Source organism: Pinus tabuliformis, chromosome 3_2 (assembly GCF_031772625.1).
Source record: "Pinus tabuliformis cultivar Carrire ecotype Pingquan chromosome 3_2, CPIR1, whole genome shotgun sequence".
NCBI lineage: Eukaryota > Viridiplantae > Streptophyta > Pinopsida > Pinales > Pinaceae > Pinus > Pinus tabuliformis.
The window spans coordinates 1,259,829,442-1,259,846,449 of record NC_142302.1 but is presented as its reverse complement, the minus strand read 5'-3'; positions in this window follow the sequence as shown (position 1 = coordinate 1,259,846,449).

Below are 17,008 nucleotides of genomic sequence, written 5' to 3'. Positions count from 1 at the left end.
ATGAGCTGCACAGTTTGAGAATATATCTTGTTTTCTTCAAATTTTAACATGGTACCAGAGTTGGTTACTCTGGTGGCTGGATGATTAAGTGTCCTTGGTGGCGGAGTGAGTCTGGAGAAGAACTAACTGTTTTTTTTCTCGGCAGTCACCACTTGATCAACGCCTATTTTGTTTCGAAGATCGCGCTAGTCAAGCATGGCCAGAAGAGGAGGCAATGTGCATGTGACCCCAGGAAATGCGTTGACCTCCCTTCCCTTACACAGATCTTCATCAGCACACCACATCAATGCGTGGTTTCTGCCAATATATACGCTGGTTGACTTTTTGAAAAGTCTGGGTACTTGTCGCTGTTTCATTGCTCTTCTTGTGGTGGAGGATCAATCCAGAGGTCAGCAGTGGATGAGACTATCTGGATCGAGTAGGTGGTGTGAGGATCGTGCAGTGGAGCCTGCCAAATTGATGAGTCTACAATGGCAGCATTCGCAGCTGCAGATCGACCCTAGAATCAGCTTATCTGGTGATATGGTGATCTATGTTATTGTGGATCCAATAATATGTGGTGATATGTGGTATTGCGGATCTGGTGATAGTGAGCTGGTTACCTACCCAGGTGATCGGTGGCAAAGCCAACATGATTAGATCAGTGGTATTTCCTGTGTAGTATGACAAAACGTTGATCGGCAAGGCTCCCGATGAGAATCAGTGGATCATGGTATCACCTGATCCGTGGCAAGCTCCGTTGAGCTAATCCCTAAGGCAGAAGTGGCAAGCTTCATTGAGTTTGCAGCGTTGGCATGTTATGTGCGCTAGAATGTAGGATGTAAATCAGAATGGAGTTGCAGTGATGGTGATGATTGTTAGATTTAACTTGAGAGTTTTCCTAATTACCTTAAACTCTTAACCAAGATCTACTCCTTTGTAAGAAATTAAAAATAAAATAAAATAATGCACAGCGGAACTTACTTTCCATGCTCAAATGCTCCTGGTCTTTGCTTGAGTTGTTGGCTCTTGAATCCTTCCAAGAGCTTGCAATCCTTCCAGTCTTCAATGGAGCAGACAATCTTTATGAGTTGATTGCAAGCCTTGGAGACTCAGCCCTTTTATAGCACTGCAAAACCCCAATCCTAGGGCAGCCTAAAATTTAGCTGAAACAAGTCAGTCTGAAATTTCAGATTGATTGAAATCAATCAATCAATCAATCAGATTTTGATTTCCTTATTCAGCTCAAATTTAATATTGCTATTTATTTTAATCAACTATAATCGGTCCATTAACAATCATAATTGATTAACATTAATCTACATGTATTTGAATCCAAATCCTTATTTTTAAATACGTTTAATGCCATGACTTAATTAATCACATAATTTGGCATATGAATGTAATCCTATTGACAGTAATTGACATTATAATCATGATGCACTATATGTCCAACTTAATTATTGCAATTAGACGTCTCTAAATCCAACAATCTCCCACATGGACAAGTGCAACCTTTTGATTATATGTCCTTAACTTTATTGCATGCAACTTTTCTGTCTTTACTTATCGTATTTCTTAAACAATTCCGTCCATCAATTATGCTAACAAAGGACTTAAGCGGCATTTGTCACATTTATTCGCAACTAAACTGACATAAATCACGCTGCCAACATAACTGAATGACATGAATCTGATTTGGACATATAGTTTAGAAATTACACGCAAGTGTGATTAGACGTGCCTATTTCTAATTGAGTCACCTTTACTTTACTGTATGAGGCCAAAAAAAAACTTAAACTTTAAAGAAAGAAATAATGAAACTGAAACTGAATGCAACTTGTATATATCATCAAAATTGTTTACAATTGCATTACATAGAACATCAAAAAACAGAACTTAAAACATATTCAGGCTCCCACATTTTTCTAATTATCCTAAACAGATATTACACCCATACAAGCAACATGTTGGTGAAATTTCTTGGGTGGTAATCCTTTAGTAAGAGGATCTGCAATCATGGAGTCTGTACCTATGTGTTTTATACATAATTCATTATTCTGCACTCTCTCTTTTACAACCAAAAACTTAATGTCAATGTACTTCGACTTTGACGAACTTCGGTTGTTGGATGCGTATAACACTGCTGAATTGTTGTCACATAATAATTTGAGTGGTTTCTGAATAGAATCCACAATTTTCAGACTTGTGACGAAGTTCTTCAGCCATACGCCATGATTAGATGCTTCAAAACATGCAACAAATTCAGCTGCCATAGTGGAGGAGGCTACCAATGACTGTTTAGCGCTCTTCCATGACACAGCACCACCTGCCATCATGAAGATGTATCCTGATGTTGATTTCATGCTGTCGACACATCCTCCAAAATCAGAATCGGTGTATCCAATGACCTCGAGCTGTTCCGATCTCCGATACGTGAGCATATAGTCCCTTGTTCTCTTTAGGTATCTCAATACTCGCTTGGCTGCCTTCCAGTGTTCCATACCTGGGTTACTCAAATATCTCCCTAGCATTCCGGTAATGAACGCAATATCCGGACGCGTGCATATTTGTGCATACATGATGCTACCCACGGCTGAGGCATAGGGAATATCTTTCATGATGTTTTTATCTAAGTCAGTTTGGGGACATTGTTTCAGACTAAACTTATCTCCTTTTGATATAGGGGTATCTCCTGGTTTGCTGTTTTGCATGCCAAATCTTGTTAGAATCTTATCGATATAGTTCCTCTGGGATAACCTCAGAATACCTTGAGATCTATCTCTAAGTATTTCAATCCCTAGAACAAATGATGCATCACCAAGATCTTTCATTTCAAAGTTCTTAAATAAAAAATTCTTAGTTTGATGCAACATGTCTTTATCGTTACTGGCAAGCAATATGTCATCTACATATAAAACCAAGAAAATAAATTTACTCCCACAGAACTTAAGGTATATACATTCATCTACTATGTTAGACTCAAAACCAAATGAGCTAATAACTTGGTGAAACTTATAATACCATTGTCGAGATGCTTGTTTTAGCCCATAGATAGATTTCTTAAGTCTGCAAACCATAGACCCTGCATCACCTGATACAAAGTTTTCTGGCTGCTTCATATAGATCGTTTCATCAATGTCACCATTGAGAAACGCCGTCTTTACATCCATCTGATGAAGTTCTAAATCATAATGTGCTACAAGCGCCAATATAATCCTTAAAGAGTCTTTCGATGAAACTGGAGAGAAAGTCTCTTTATAATCAATGCCTTCTTTCTGTGTGAAACCTTTCGCAACAAGACGTGCCTTGTATTTTTCAACATTGCCTTTAGAATCCCGCTTAGTCTTAAATATCCATTTGCAACCAACGGGTTTCTTGTCTTTAGGCAACGGAACAATATCCCAAACGTCATTGTCATACATAGATTTCATCTCTTCATTCATGGCATTAATCCACATTTGAGAGTTAGAGCTTTCCACAGCTTGTTTGATATTAACAGGATCATTTTCAAACATGCCAATGTCAAACTCATGTTCTTGAAGATATGCATAATCCTTTGATTGTGTAGATCTTTTCTCTCTAGTAGATCTTCTAATTGGCACAGGCTCTAGATTTTCTTGAGGTTCATTTACAACTTGATCTTCAACAGGAGGAAGAACATCATTACCAACTTCTGACTCTCCCACAGGCCCTAGGCCATCAACATTTGTCATGTCAATGTGAGGGTTTGGGTTGGGTTCAGGTCCATTTGTGTTCTCTATTCCATGTTGAGTTTCTAACTGAGTTGTTTGGGATGATGAAGATTGCACATTGTCAAAAGATGTATTTCTAAACACAATCGGAATTTGAACAAAACTAGGACTTTGGTCCATAGTCTCATTCGCATTCGTCTCTTCTTCTTCAAAAATACTATCTTTTGTCATATCTCCCCCCACAAACTCATTATCCTCAAAAAATTTTGCACTTCCTGACTCGAAAACTGTATGTTCTGTTGGATTGTAGAATTTGAACCCCCTAGATCGTTCAGAATAGCCTATAAAGTAACAACTAACGGTTCTTTCGTCCAGTTTCTTTTTGCTTGGCTTATAGGGCCTAGCTTCACATGGACATCCCCAAACTCTCAAATGATTCAAGCTAGGCTTGCGCCCAACCCATAACTCGTAAGGGGTCTTGTTAGCTGCTTTAGTAGGCACTCTGTTAAGTATGTATGCTGCAGTCTTTAAGGCTTCTCCCCACAAATTCTCAGGTAGAGTTGTACGAGCAATCATACTTCTCACCATGTCTTTAAGGGTGCGATTTCGTCGCTCAGCAACACCATTCATTGCAGGCGAACCTGGCAACGTATACTGAGGCACAATTCCGCATTCCTCTAAGTATTTTGCAAAGGGACCTTGACGCTGTTCTCCTGATCCATCATAACGACCGTAGTATTCACCACCACGATCAGAACGAATGGACTTTATACGTTTGTTAAGTTGTAACTCAACTTCCGTTTTGAACTTTATGAATACGTCTAATGCTTCTGCCTTTTCTTTTATTAAGTAAATATGACCATATCTTGAATAATCATCTATGAATGTGATAAAGTAACGGTCACCATTTCTTGTAGCCTTTGGAAAAGGACCACAGATATCCGTATGAATTAATTCTAAGACATCATTACACCTTTTTGCATCATACTTACGTTTATTAGTTTGTTTTCCCTTTATACAATTTACACAGTCATTTAAGTTTGTAAAATTTAAAGGTTGGAGAATATCATTAGACACAAGACGTTCTATCCTTTTCATAGAGATATGTCCTAATCGCTTGTGCCATAATGTTGCAGATTTCTCACAAGTTAATTTACGTTTTCTATTATCTATATGCAGTGCCTCTGAATGTGAAGTGTCTATATCTAGAAAATAAAGATTATCATAAGAAGACAGGATACCAGAAGCAAGAAGCTTAGAATCTTGACACAAACTGAAATTTCCATTACCAAATGAACACACATAACCATTTTTGTCCAAATAAGATATAGAAATTAGGTTCCTTCTGAAAGATGGAACCACTAAAGCATCAAAATTTAAATAAAATCCTGTCTTACATAATAATCTAAATTTTCCTATGCTTTCCACTTCTACTTTATTGCCATTTCCTACGTAAACGTAGCGCTCTGCCTCACTTGGCTTGCGATGGCTTAGGCAACCCTGCATCGACATACTGATGTTAGTCGTTGCACCTGAATCTATCCACCAAGTATATCTAGATACAGAACTTAAATTAACTTCAGAACAAACCAAAGCAAGAGACATACCTTTCTTTGCCAACCATGCATGATAGTTGGTGCAGAATTTCTTTGTATGTCCTGGCGCTTTGCAGAAAAAACAGTTCCTTTCTCCTGCTTTCGCAGAAGTATCTTCCTTCTTGCTTTTCTGCGTGGCATTGTTTGCAGCTACCTTGGTAGGTCCCTTTTCCTTGGCAGTAAAATTGCGCTTCTTGCCTTTACCCTTAGGATTAGATGTTACTACATGAGCACTTTCTCCCTTAGTCATTTTCTGTCTCTCTTCTTCCTGCACCAACCGAGCCTCAAACTCAGGTAGTGTCCACGTCTCTTTTTGACAATTATAAGTCATCTTGAATTGACTAAAGTTAGACGGGAGAGACAGAAAAATGAACTCAATGAGAACCTCATCAGAGATGTCATAATTATGCCCTTTCAAGGCACGTTGCAGTCTTGTCATCTCAATAACATGCTCTCTAACCCCTTCTTTTCCCTTGTATTTTATTGTTGCCAACTTCACAAAGAGTGTACTAACATCAGTCTTTTTACTCTTTGTGAATTTTTCTTCAAGGGCCTTAAGGTATTCAGTAGCGCCTGTCTCTGTATCAGGTATGATGCCTCGAAAAGTCTCATGGATCGTTTGCTTCATCACCATTATGCACATGCGATCTGAATGCTCCCATCTAGCAATATCAGCCTTCTCTTGAGGAGTTACCTCACTCTCTTTATTAGGCTTGGGGCGATCAAATCTCAGTGCTGTGTCCAATTGCATGATCCCTAAGACTAATTTCAGCTTTTCCTCCCACTGTTTGAAATTGTTCCCCATGAGGGGCTTAATCTGACTTAGACTTAACATTATGTTTGGATCTGAAAAATTCAAGAACAAGAAAATAATTTAGATACGATGCATCACGATTTAATCATAATTCTAAAATCTATCTAAAGGCATGTGTAAAACTATTTGCTTAATTAAAACTTTAGCCAAAACACCATTCAGTAATGAAACACCTTTGGGTGCAATCATTACCTTCAGGCAACCCTTATGCACCAAACAACTTAGCAGGCGCCAACCCTCCTTTGGGAAAGCTAACACCCACGTCCATTGCCAGCACGTTACTTCAACTTGTCATGAGTCATCCTTGCAATTGTCTTACAGAGAGCGGTTCGTTTGCGAACATCAATGCTTGACTCATGCGAAAACAACACATGTATACCAAACACCGTCTTTAGTTAGATTCCAAAATTATGTCTAAAACCTAATCTAGGACGTACATATAGAATCTACTCGTCCTATATAGAATACAGTATCTTATAACACTTTTAAATTTAATATGTCAACTATATTCATCAAAATAATTATTAGATTTTAGTAAAACTTTAGCAGTTTCTACAATGATTACTTTTTAGAAATGCTTCAATAATTTATTTAGAGAATACTAAATAATTTTATGGTTGCCATGATTAGCATCATTGTGATCAAATCCGAATTTGGTATTACATCAGTAATTAACGTTAATACAAAATTTTATGCCATAATTAGCATTGTTGAGATCAATTTAGAATTCAGTATTATACCCTTTAATTGGTGTTAATACCAATTTTAAATAATATCTAAATCCTAATAATTGGCCTAAATATAGCATATAGTAATTATAGTAATTATAATTATTATAATCTAAATTACAATCACTTACAATTACTTACAATTACTCTACCATATTTTCTCGCCCTTATAACTAAATTAATGCACAGAGTTTAGACCCTAAATAAAAAATTGTTTCTCATTCTCCCATTAAAAGATTTACAGGATTTTAAAACGAGAAAATAAATTTCGCATCACAATTAAATATCGTAATCAGACCGGCCTTATTTACTGTGCATCGAACAACTGTATTTTATTAGCTGAACTTTGTTATTACACAATGCAATACAATGAAAGTGAAGTAATACTAAATCCGGACCATAGCCCAATAAACTTGGTGATTACAACGTTTTGTTTTCAGTAATTGAAAAATGAGTAGTCAAACTATCAGACTATTCCAGTGGATTGAAAAATAGATAACAACTTATGCCGATTCTTTTATTCAATTCACGATTCTTTTTTTTTTTTTTTTTTTTCACGATTATTCTTTCATTCAATTTCAATTATCATATTCGTGTTGCCACTGCATTTGATATGTGCGTTTAACCTCATATTTATTTATATGACCAACGCTGTTCACAAGATTATAGACTTTGCTAAGTGTTACACATATTGATGGTTTAAAGAAACGAAAACAGCAGTGGAGCTTTTGGTTAGTCCGTTAAATGGAAGAACGGACAGAATTGTTATAAATGTAGATCCCATACACAATTTAGCAGGGCTAATTTAATATATCCCGAATGAGGAAATGCAATGAAACAACCTTACACCATCAATCAATCAATGACTGGAATTGTATTCAAATCAGAGACAGTTCTTACATAAGGGTGCTCCTCCTTTGTATGCATTCATCTTCCTAAAAAATGAAACTTGAGCACGTGTAAAATTTACACAACTTTGATTCATGAAGAACGATCTCAATTTTAACATTTTCAAACAAGGGTAAAAAAAAAAAAAAAAAATACTATAAACTACCGTTTATACCATAAATGCATCTAAGCTTGAATCTATTGAGTTAAGGGGTCAACGCAGGCAAGATGCAAACCTCAATGTTTACTAAATAGTACATGATGGTGGAAAAAAAAAGGTCAAGGTTTGCACCTGTAACCACCCACTCGTATTTTTATCAGCCAGAAAGCTTAACAGATCCAGGGTCAGAAACATCATGGTGATTAAATGTGAATAGCTATATTCAATTAGACTCAGCATGTGACTGTGTACCCATAAAGGAACAAGCATCAGATTAAATAACAATCAAGGAGGCCACGGATCGTCCTGATCAGTATGAACAGGAGTGCAGGAAATTATGCTCAGATACACGCATGCACACATGTAATGGGTTTAACATCGCTGGCCGACAACAAAGAACTATTCACAGGCATAAATGTCATCGGTACAAAAGTAATCAAATATAAATAATTCCAAAAGCCTCGGATTCTTACATAAGGGAGCTCTGATACCAATTGTTAGATTTAACTTGAGAGTTTTCCTAATTACTTTAAACTCTTAACCAAGATCTACTCCTTTGTAAGAAATTAAAAATAAAATAAAATAATGCACAGCGGAACTTACTTTCCATGCTCAAATGCTCCTGGTCTTTGCTTGAGTTGTTGGCTCTTGAATCCTTCCAAGAGCTTGCAATCCTTCCAGTCTTCAATGGAGCAGACAATCTTTATGAGTTGATTGCAAGCCTTGGAGACTCAGCCCTTTTATAGCACTGCAAAACCCCAATCCTAGGGCAGCCTAAAATTTAGCTGAAACAAGTCAGTCTGAAATTTCAGATTGATTGAAATCAATCAATCAATCAATCAGATTTTGATTTCCTTATTCAGCTCAAATTTAATATTGCTATTTATTTTAATCAACTATAATCGGTCCATTAACAATCATAATTGATTAACATTAATCTACATGTATTTGAATCCAAATCCTTATTTTTAAATACGTTTAATGCCATGACTTAATTAATCACATAATTTGGCATATGAATGTAATCCTATTGACAGTAATTGACATTATAATCATGATGCACTATATGTCCAACTTAATTATTGCAATTAGACGTCTCTAAATCCAACAATGATCAGCTGGTACATGAAGCTAACTTGAAGGTCCATCAATGCTAAATCATACTAGATTATTGTTGAACGTTGCGGACCAGTCGTTTTCCTAGATGAGGATGTCGCTGTGGATTGTTTTCAAAAAGATTTTGTCAATCCCTGGCTTGTTTTCGTTCAATTCATGTCCAGTTTTGGTTCTAGTTCTGCGTTAGTGGTTTTTTAACACCGATAAGATGGTTTCCTCAGAGATCCAAACTCTCACAGACAGTGTCTTTTGGAGAGGCTCTTACTGCTGGAGAAACGTGGAACCCCTCATTTCTACTGCCAATGATTAGATCCAACGTCATATGTACTGTAATAAATGGTTTTTTCGTTAAAGGTGAGGTTTGCATATTTTTCTTAAATGCATGCATATGAAACCGATTCCCAATCTTGGTCGAATCAAATGCCGATGTGTTTTTATATTAAATGAGATTGAATTTTCTAGTTTGGAGATCGATATTGAGATCACTAGTATTTCTCAATAAGTACCAAATCACCTCAGAAGGTGCTTTGACTACTTGGTGGCCGAAAGTGTTGGAATTTTACTAGTGTTTGTTATTGAAGGCATCTCAATTGTTCAAGACGGTGGATCTTGTGCTGGATCCATAGATCGGTCTGTCATGATGAATAATAAGATGGCAGAGGCGTACTTGAATGAGAGCAGTAAGCACGATGGGTCCAATTATTCTAATTGGAAATTCAAGTTGCAGACCCTGCTTAAGGGGCAAAGTGCCTGGGCGATTGCAAATGGGGATAAAGTGAAGCCAATTCTAGCAGGAGGCGGAACTGGTACAACAATTTAGGATTAGGAGAAGAGGGAGGACAAGGCAAGAGTATTGTTGAAATTGTCAGTGAAAGCTTGCATTATCCCTCACATTAGAGAGTGTAAATAAAAAAATGAGATCTGAACAACTCTCAAGGATTTGTATGAGATAAAGAACACAAATCGTTTATTGTTCCTAAAGAGAAAGATTCTCTTGTCCATCAAAATGGAGGAGAATGAATGAGTCGGTGCATTCATCTATCAGATCAAGGAGCTGAGAAACAACCTGGTTGATATAGGGGAGACAGTATCGAACATTGATCTCATCACAGTTACCATGAATTGTATGACTGGTGACTATTAGATGTTTATTACAGGCCTGAATGCAAGGGAGAAAGCCCCCAATTTCAAAGAATTGACAGGGATCGAAGGTGGATGACTCTGAAACCCTAGAATTCAAATATTGCATTAATGGCGAAGAAAAAGCCTTTCATAGGAAAATCAAGCGCAAGACAAAAAGGTGATGGTACACCACAGAGAAAGCCACCTCAAGGTATGTCTTTGACCAGAAATGATTCAGGGATCAAATATTTTTACTGTGGTAAATCTGGTCACATTGATAGGAATTGCCAAAAGAAGAAGCTTGATGAAAAATGACATTGACATAAGAAGCATGCAGGGAACTTTGCTGATGAAGATCAGAATCACAATCTCAATTTGTTTGTATTTTATTCTTCTTTCTCTGCTAAGGATGATGAAGCGGAAACTTGGTTTGTGGATTCAGAAGCTTCCACCCACATGACAGGTAATAGACATTGGTTTGAGAATTTTAAAGAAACGAGCAGTGGTGCTAATATCTACCTTGGTGATGACAGAGGGTACCAGATTAAGGGGTATGGAAATATTCCTATAGTATTACCTGATGGTAATATTAGGTGTATTCAAAATGTAATGTATGTACCAGGAATTAAAAAGAATCTGATTTTAGTCTCTAAGATAACAGATCAAAACCTTAAGGTATAATTTTTGAAGTCTTATTGTGTTATTAAAGATTTGTTGGAACATATGAAGCTAATTACATCAGGTATTCGAGTTGGAGGTTTGTACAAGATGAATGTAAAGAGCGCACCACACCAAGCCTTGACTTCAACAATTATGACTGTATAGAATTTGTAGTATCAAAGATTCGGTGATATCAATTTTCATGACCTAATGCTACTTCATAAACAATGTATGGTCAATGGTCTCCCCATTTTAAAAAATGTTCATGTTGATTGTGAAGCATGTGCTCTTGGGAAGATGCACAAGGATTATTTTCCCGCAAGACTAGATAGAAAGAAGAGAGATATACTAGAGCTTATGCACACTGATATATTTGGACCAATGAATACAAGGTCATTAGGAGGTGCATATTAGCAATTATTATTTGTTGATGATTGCACAAAATTTCCCTGGGTATATATTCTCAGAAAGAAGAGTCATACTTTTGAATATTTTAAAGAGTTCAAAAGCATGGTTGAAAAACAAAATTCTTCGATCAGATCAGGGGAAGAATACAAGTAGAGTGGCTTCATCAAATATTGCAAGGACCATGGGATAGTTCAGTAGTTTACAGTACCCAACACTCCTCAAAAAAATGGGGTTGCAAAGAGGAATAACATATGCCTTGTGGAGTTTGGTGTAGGTAAATTCTATGTGAGGACACAAACAATTCCTCTAGCCCGAGAGAGCGGGTCTAGCAAAAAACAAACAATCTATGGAAAATATCCTTAAGCTAGAATCAAATAAGAGGGCCTACCTCTTAGTACGCTATTCCGCTTGGTGATGATCTTGCTTCCTTACTATAACTATCTCTCATTTCCTTCCTTCGAATACCTGAAACAAGAAAACAACAACAAACAACAAACGTGATAACATACAAATTGCATTCAACCTACTTAATAGGTCAAGGAACATTAAGCCATAAAGATGAAAAATAACACTTCATGTAGGAAATCAATTGATAGTTGTATTCATATAAATGAGAAAGAGATTACAACCAATGCCTTGATGTCACTAGTCTCCTCCAACATATCCAGGTTCCCACACTAGAGTGAGGGGTGAAATGCTTTACAAGTACGTGTGGGGAACTGGAGTTCGTCATCACAAAACCTGCAAGCAAACATAGATACATATACATCACTGAAAACTTTATCAATGATACGTGAATCGTGGTATGGACGCAGCCATCCAGAGAATGATCATATAAATGGATCCAAGGCATGGGCACAGCCATCTAATAGAGAGGATCATAACGATACCAAGGTATGGTCGCAACCATCCAATAATGAGAAGGATCACATATAACAACTCATGGTATGGTCGCAGCCATCCATATGAAAGGGACATGTATATCAACATAATCATGTCGCATCACCTTACAACCTGGACTTGTGTAATCTGAGCCCAGGGTCTTGCGCTCCAACACGACTCGATCAAAGTACAAATTATAACATGTGAATAGATGTATTGATATCGAACTTGCTATAAAGTCGCTTGGTTACCAGTCAATGATGTGAAATGTTAACAAGTACGAGAGATAACACCAATAATGACAATGGATCTCAAGGTAGCAACAGCACAGTTCACAGAATGTGAATAAAGGAACTGAAGTTGAACACCCATGAAATCACCCGATCGAAAGCCAATGATGTGAACTTGTCATCAAGTGCGAAGAACTTTCCATTAGGGCATGCAAGCTCTAAGGTACTGGAAGAGAGTCTCTCAGCCAACTTCCTGGATAATGAGCCGAAGTCGACAGGAAGTGACCACATTGAAGGAGGGCCATGATGTATCCCACATCATCAACACAAGACAAAGGGATGCAATGATTTAAGATGATACAGAGAATTATGGATAAGTGTAACTATAGAAGGACTAACTCTTGAACATATCGGCGACACGACTCCGAAGTTTAGCAGCTTTTGGATCCATAGGATCGGTGGTCATGATGACGTGGTAGAGATCAAATGGAAGGAAAAATGAACAGACCAACCCAGGAAGGTCAATGATGAAGTGAGGATATCTCAACCCGAAACGAAACAAAAAGTGTCATGTTTAAGAGTGAGATGCCAAGACAACTGATATAATTTCCCATTTTCCCCCACCATTTCTAGAAAGTACCCCAATTATTTTATATCACAAGATTGAAGGAGATAGAATGTGCTCGTACTGTAAGTTCATCCTTCAGACGAATCTGACCGAGTAAGTTTAATGAGCTCTAGGAAGGAGAAGCTCATGTCTATCATAGTGACTAATCCAATGTCATATAATGTTTTAACGAGTCCGACAAAGGTGTAACTTCGAGTCCGACAAAGGTGTAACTCGGTATCTTTTCCATTTTTAGAGAGTTTGAAAAAGACATGGAAAAAAAAACTCCACATGGTCCCTTTTTGTACATTTGTGTCTCTCGAGCCCAAAAAGGTAGAAAACGATACTTGAGAGAACCGCTTGACCATTTTAGCCAAGGAGTACCTTTTTCGTAAATAGTTCATCCTAGCCCGAAAAAGGGGTAAAGTGTATACTGGGTAAATGACGTTTCATAGCCTTTAACGAGTTCAAAACGACAAGATCTTGGCAATATTTTCGTGTTTAAAGAGTCGAAAAGAGTTGAAAGCAGATCCCCCGTTTTTATTCTCTTTAACGAGTCAAAAAGGGAAAAATACTCAGTGATCTTTTCATTTGAGTTTTACGAGCCAAGGAAAGAGCTTAAATGTGACTCTAGTACCATCATCAATAATCCATCACTTGTCACTGCACAAAGGGTAAATAGGTCAAAAATACTTTTAAAAAACCCTAATATTGCATGAAAAATGAATAAAAGGAGGAAAAAGTAACTATTTTTTACCACTTACCGTTTTACCTTGGAGTAAAGAGCTTTTTACCCATTTGTGCCCTAGTTTTTCAGGAGTAGATTGCGGGAGATCTGGGAAACCATTTGTCGATTCGTCAGTTGCAGGTAAGAGCCAAGACCCTAAGCTCCATTTTCATGCTTATTTTTACCTATTGTTAACCATTTTTTGCACTTTTTAAGGAGGCTTTGTAAAAAAAATTGCCCTCTATCCGTGCGATTTACAGGCACAGAATCGCGCTGATTGGGGGCTCTGAAAACTTTCAAGCACGCCATCGGCGCTAATGTTTTTAAAGCAGTCATGCCGGCGCCGTGAACAATTTTTTTTCAAGTTTTTGCATAATATTTCCAATTTAATCCAAATTTTTTCTGGCCAAAGATGATTATTGTCTTGATTTTATGGTTTTTGCAGGGAAAACATCGTGAAAAATGGTGGATTGGAAAGAACGCGAGCATGAGGAGATTGACACACAAGCAATGGCAGACCCAAATTGCTTGGATGCTCTGAGGAACTGTGGGCTCCTTAAATTCTTCCTCACACTAGGGATGCGGGCTCAACCCGAATTGCTACGGTATCTGATCAGTCTCTGGGATATCAATCGGGAAGTTTTTATGATCCGGGACCAAGAACTGGAACTAGAAACTTCCAACATTTATTTCACCACAGGATTGTCTCGACGAGGGGACCCAGTCAATCTATATGGATCTAGGCCTATTTAGTCAAGCGTGAGCATGCTACTTACAAAACATTTCCCAGAAGCACTAAAATCAAAAAGTGGCAAGATAAAGATCATTACTATTTAGGATCTTGTGCTAAGAGTGCTGCTATTGATCATCAATAGAGTGTCTAGGTCATAAGCAGAGCATGAAACCAATAAGTCGAAGTTTCAGTATGCTATCGACTATATGGCACTGGAGATCTTCAATTGGGGGGAAGCCATGAAGATCAAAATGAAGCGCCATGTATCAAAAGCTAAGGCGGGGAACCTGGAGCAGTTTTGCTATGGGTCTATTCTAGTGACCTTCTTTCTAGAGCGGGTTCGTTGTTTCACTACCAGCTGGCTGAGGTGGAACTGTCATTTCCACGAGACCCACGGATGGTCCATTGGAGTGCGTAAATGCCTAGGATTACCAGGGGCCAACAGATGTCCTATAAGCCCACCTTCTTCTTGTGTCTACGACGACAGCTGATCGTAGTAGAGGGTTGGCCCTATAATGGTACCAACTTCCGCGGTGATCCAGATATGCCACTTCCAAAGGGGGAGGATTATGATGATGGAGGTAATAAACAAACAATTTTTATTTTTTATTTTTTATTGTTTTTGAAATATATGTATTCACGACATTTCGATTTTATGAATGCAGATGTTGAACCAGAACGCCATGCTGGGATGTCCCCGATTTCCAAGCACGTTGCTTGGCAGCTCAAGGTTGCTCCTTATTAGGAAGGGAGCGACAAAAAGGAGGAGATTGCGTGGAACCTCGAGAAATTAACCCACTGTATCCCAGAGTATGCCTGGAAGGGCGATGTCCCATGCTAGTATCAGAGGTATATAGTGGGGGTATCAAATTGGATCCGTCAACTGCTGACTCATGTAGTTCAAGCAGCTACATGCTACCATGAGCATCACGCTGAGTAGTGCATAGGTCTAGCATCCCACATTTTTGAGGCCTATGAGCCACAGATATATAAGGCCTATGAGCTATGGATGTTTTTGAACACACATATTATTTTTTTGGAGGTTTTGATGTATGACAAACATTATATATATAATATATATATATATATATATATATATATATATATATATATATATATATATATATATATATGCTATATTTCCTTTCTTACTATGATACAAATGTTCTGTCTTTGATTTTTACATGTTTTGCAAATGTCTATCCAATACATAATTAGCTAATGTATCTGCTAATGTATTCATGTGCCTAGGAATATGATGATATGTAATGTAATTAAAATTTATCTCCAATAGACAAATACGCAAATACATTCTCAATATCTGAGGTTTTTTACGGAATATTACCCGTTGAGTTGAAGAACGATAAGCTGTGAATCGAGGTTAACAACTAATTCTCGGATGTCAAGAGCGATTGCTTCTGACAATAATTCGATAACGACACTATACTTAGCGATGTTATTAGTTGTTTGACCTAAAAAAATACCTTGAAGATCAATCAACTCACCATGGGGGTCATAAATGGCCCAAGCCGCGGATGATAGATTCCGGGTACTACGGCAAGCACCATTAACAAAACTGATGTGAGGAGACACTGACATCTGCAAAGTAGGAAAAAACATAATAAGAAGGAAAGCTTCTTACAAAACAACACACCAAACCACATTGAACAAAAATGAATGACACACTATTGTACAAAAGTAGCCATGCAAGATGACCTAAGCATAATACTTTTTGAGATAAATACCATTATGGGGCTTGTCTAAGGGATTTCCCTCATAGTCAATAAGCTGATAGGCCCCTTTATGTAACACACATTTAAAAATGTAGGGCCCATGCCACATAGGTTAGAACTTGCCTGCCCCAAGCTTATCATTAGCCTGATCATACAAAAGAACCAAATCGCCTTCATAAAAATCTCGAGGAGAAACAGACTGATCAAAATGGGACTTGACCCACTTTTTTTGTGCTTTGATAACCAAAGCAGCAAGGTGGCGAGTCTCATCCAATTGTTCTAAATACAAGAGACACTCTTCCTAAGGTGAGGTCTCGGGGAGAAGTTCGACAGCTAGCAAGAGTGATGGAATTTCGCACTCAATAGGTAAAGTTGCTTCCAGACCATATACTAGCTGGAATGGTGTCAATATAGTTGCCTCATTAGTCGAGGTTCAGTAAGCCCACTGAGCCGAAAAGAGCATGAGATGCCAATTTGACTTGTGCATCCTAATAGTGTGCTGAAGCATTGTAACCAAGAATTTGTTCACAGCTTCAACTTGGCCATTGGCTTGAGGGTAGTATGGGGTTGAGCCATCGTGGCACAAACCCAACGTAGCAGTCAGCTCAGCCATCATGTAATCTCGAAAATGGGAGCCATGGCCAGTGACAATGGCATGAGGCACTCCAAACCTGGAAATAAGGTGATTGAATAGAAATTGATCCGTCATTTTACCGTCTGAAGAGTATGTAGGCATCGCTTCAGCCCATTTGGTGAAGTAATCCACAACAATGATAATATAGCCATGCCCCCAAGCTGAACGAGAGTTACATGTCATATGGTCACTGCCCCATTTGGCAAAAGGACCAACAATAATAATGGGGTATAGGTGAGCGGGTGCGGAGTGCACCTTTCGCTGGTAAATTTGGCACTCATGGCATTTGCGAACACC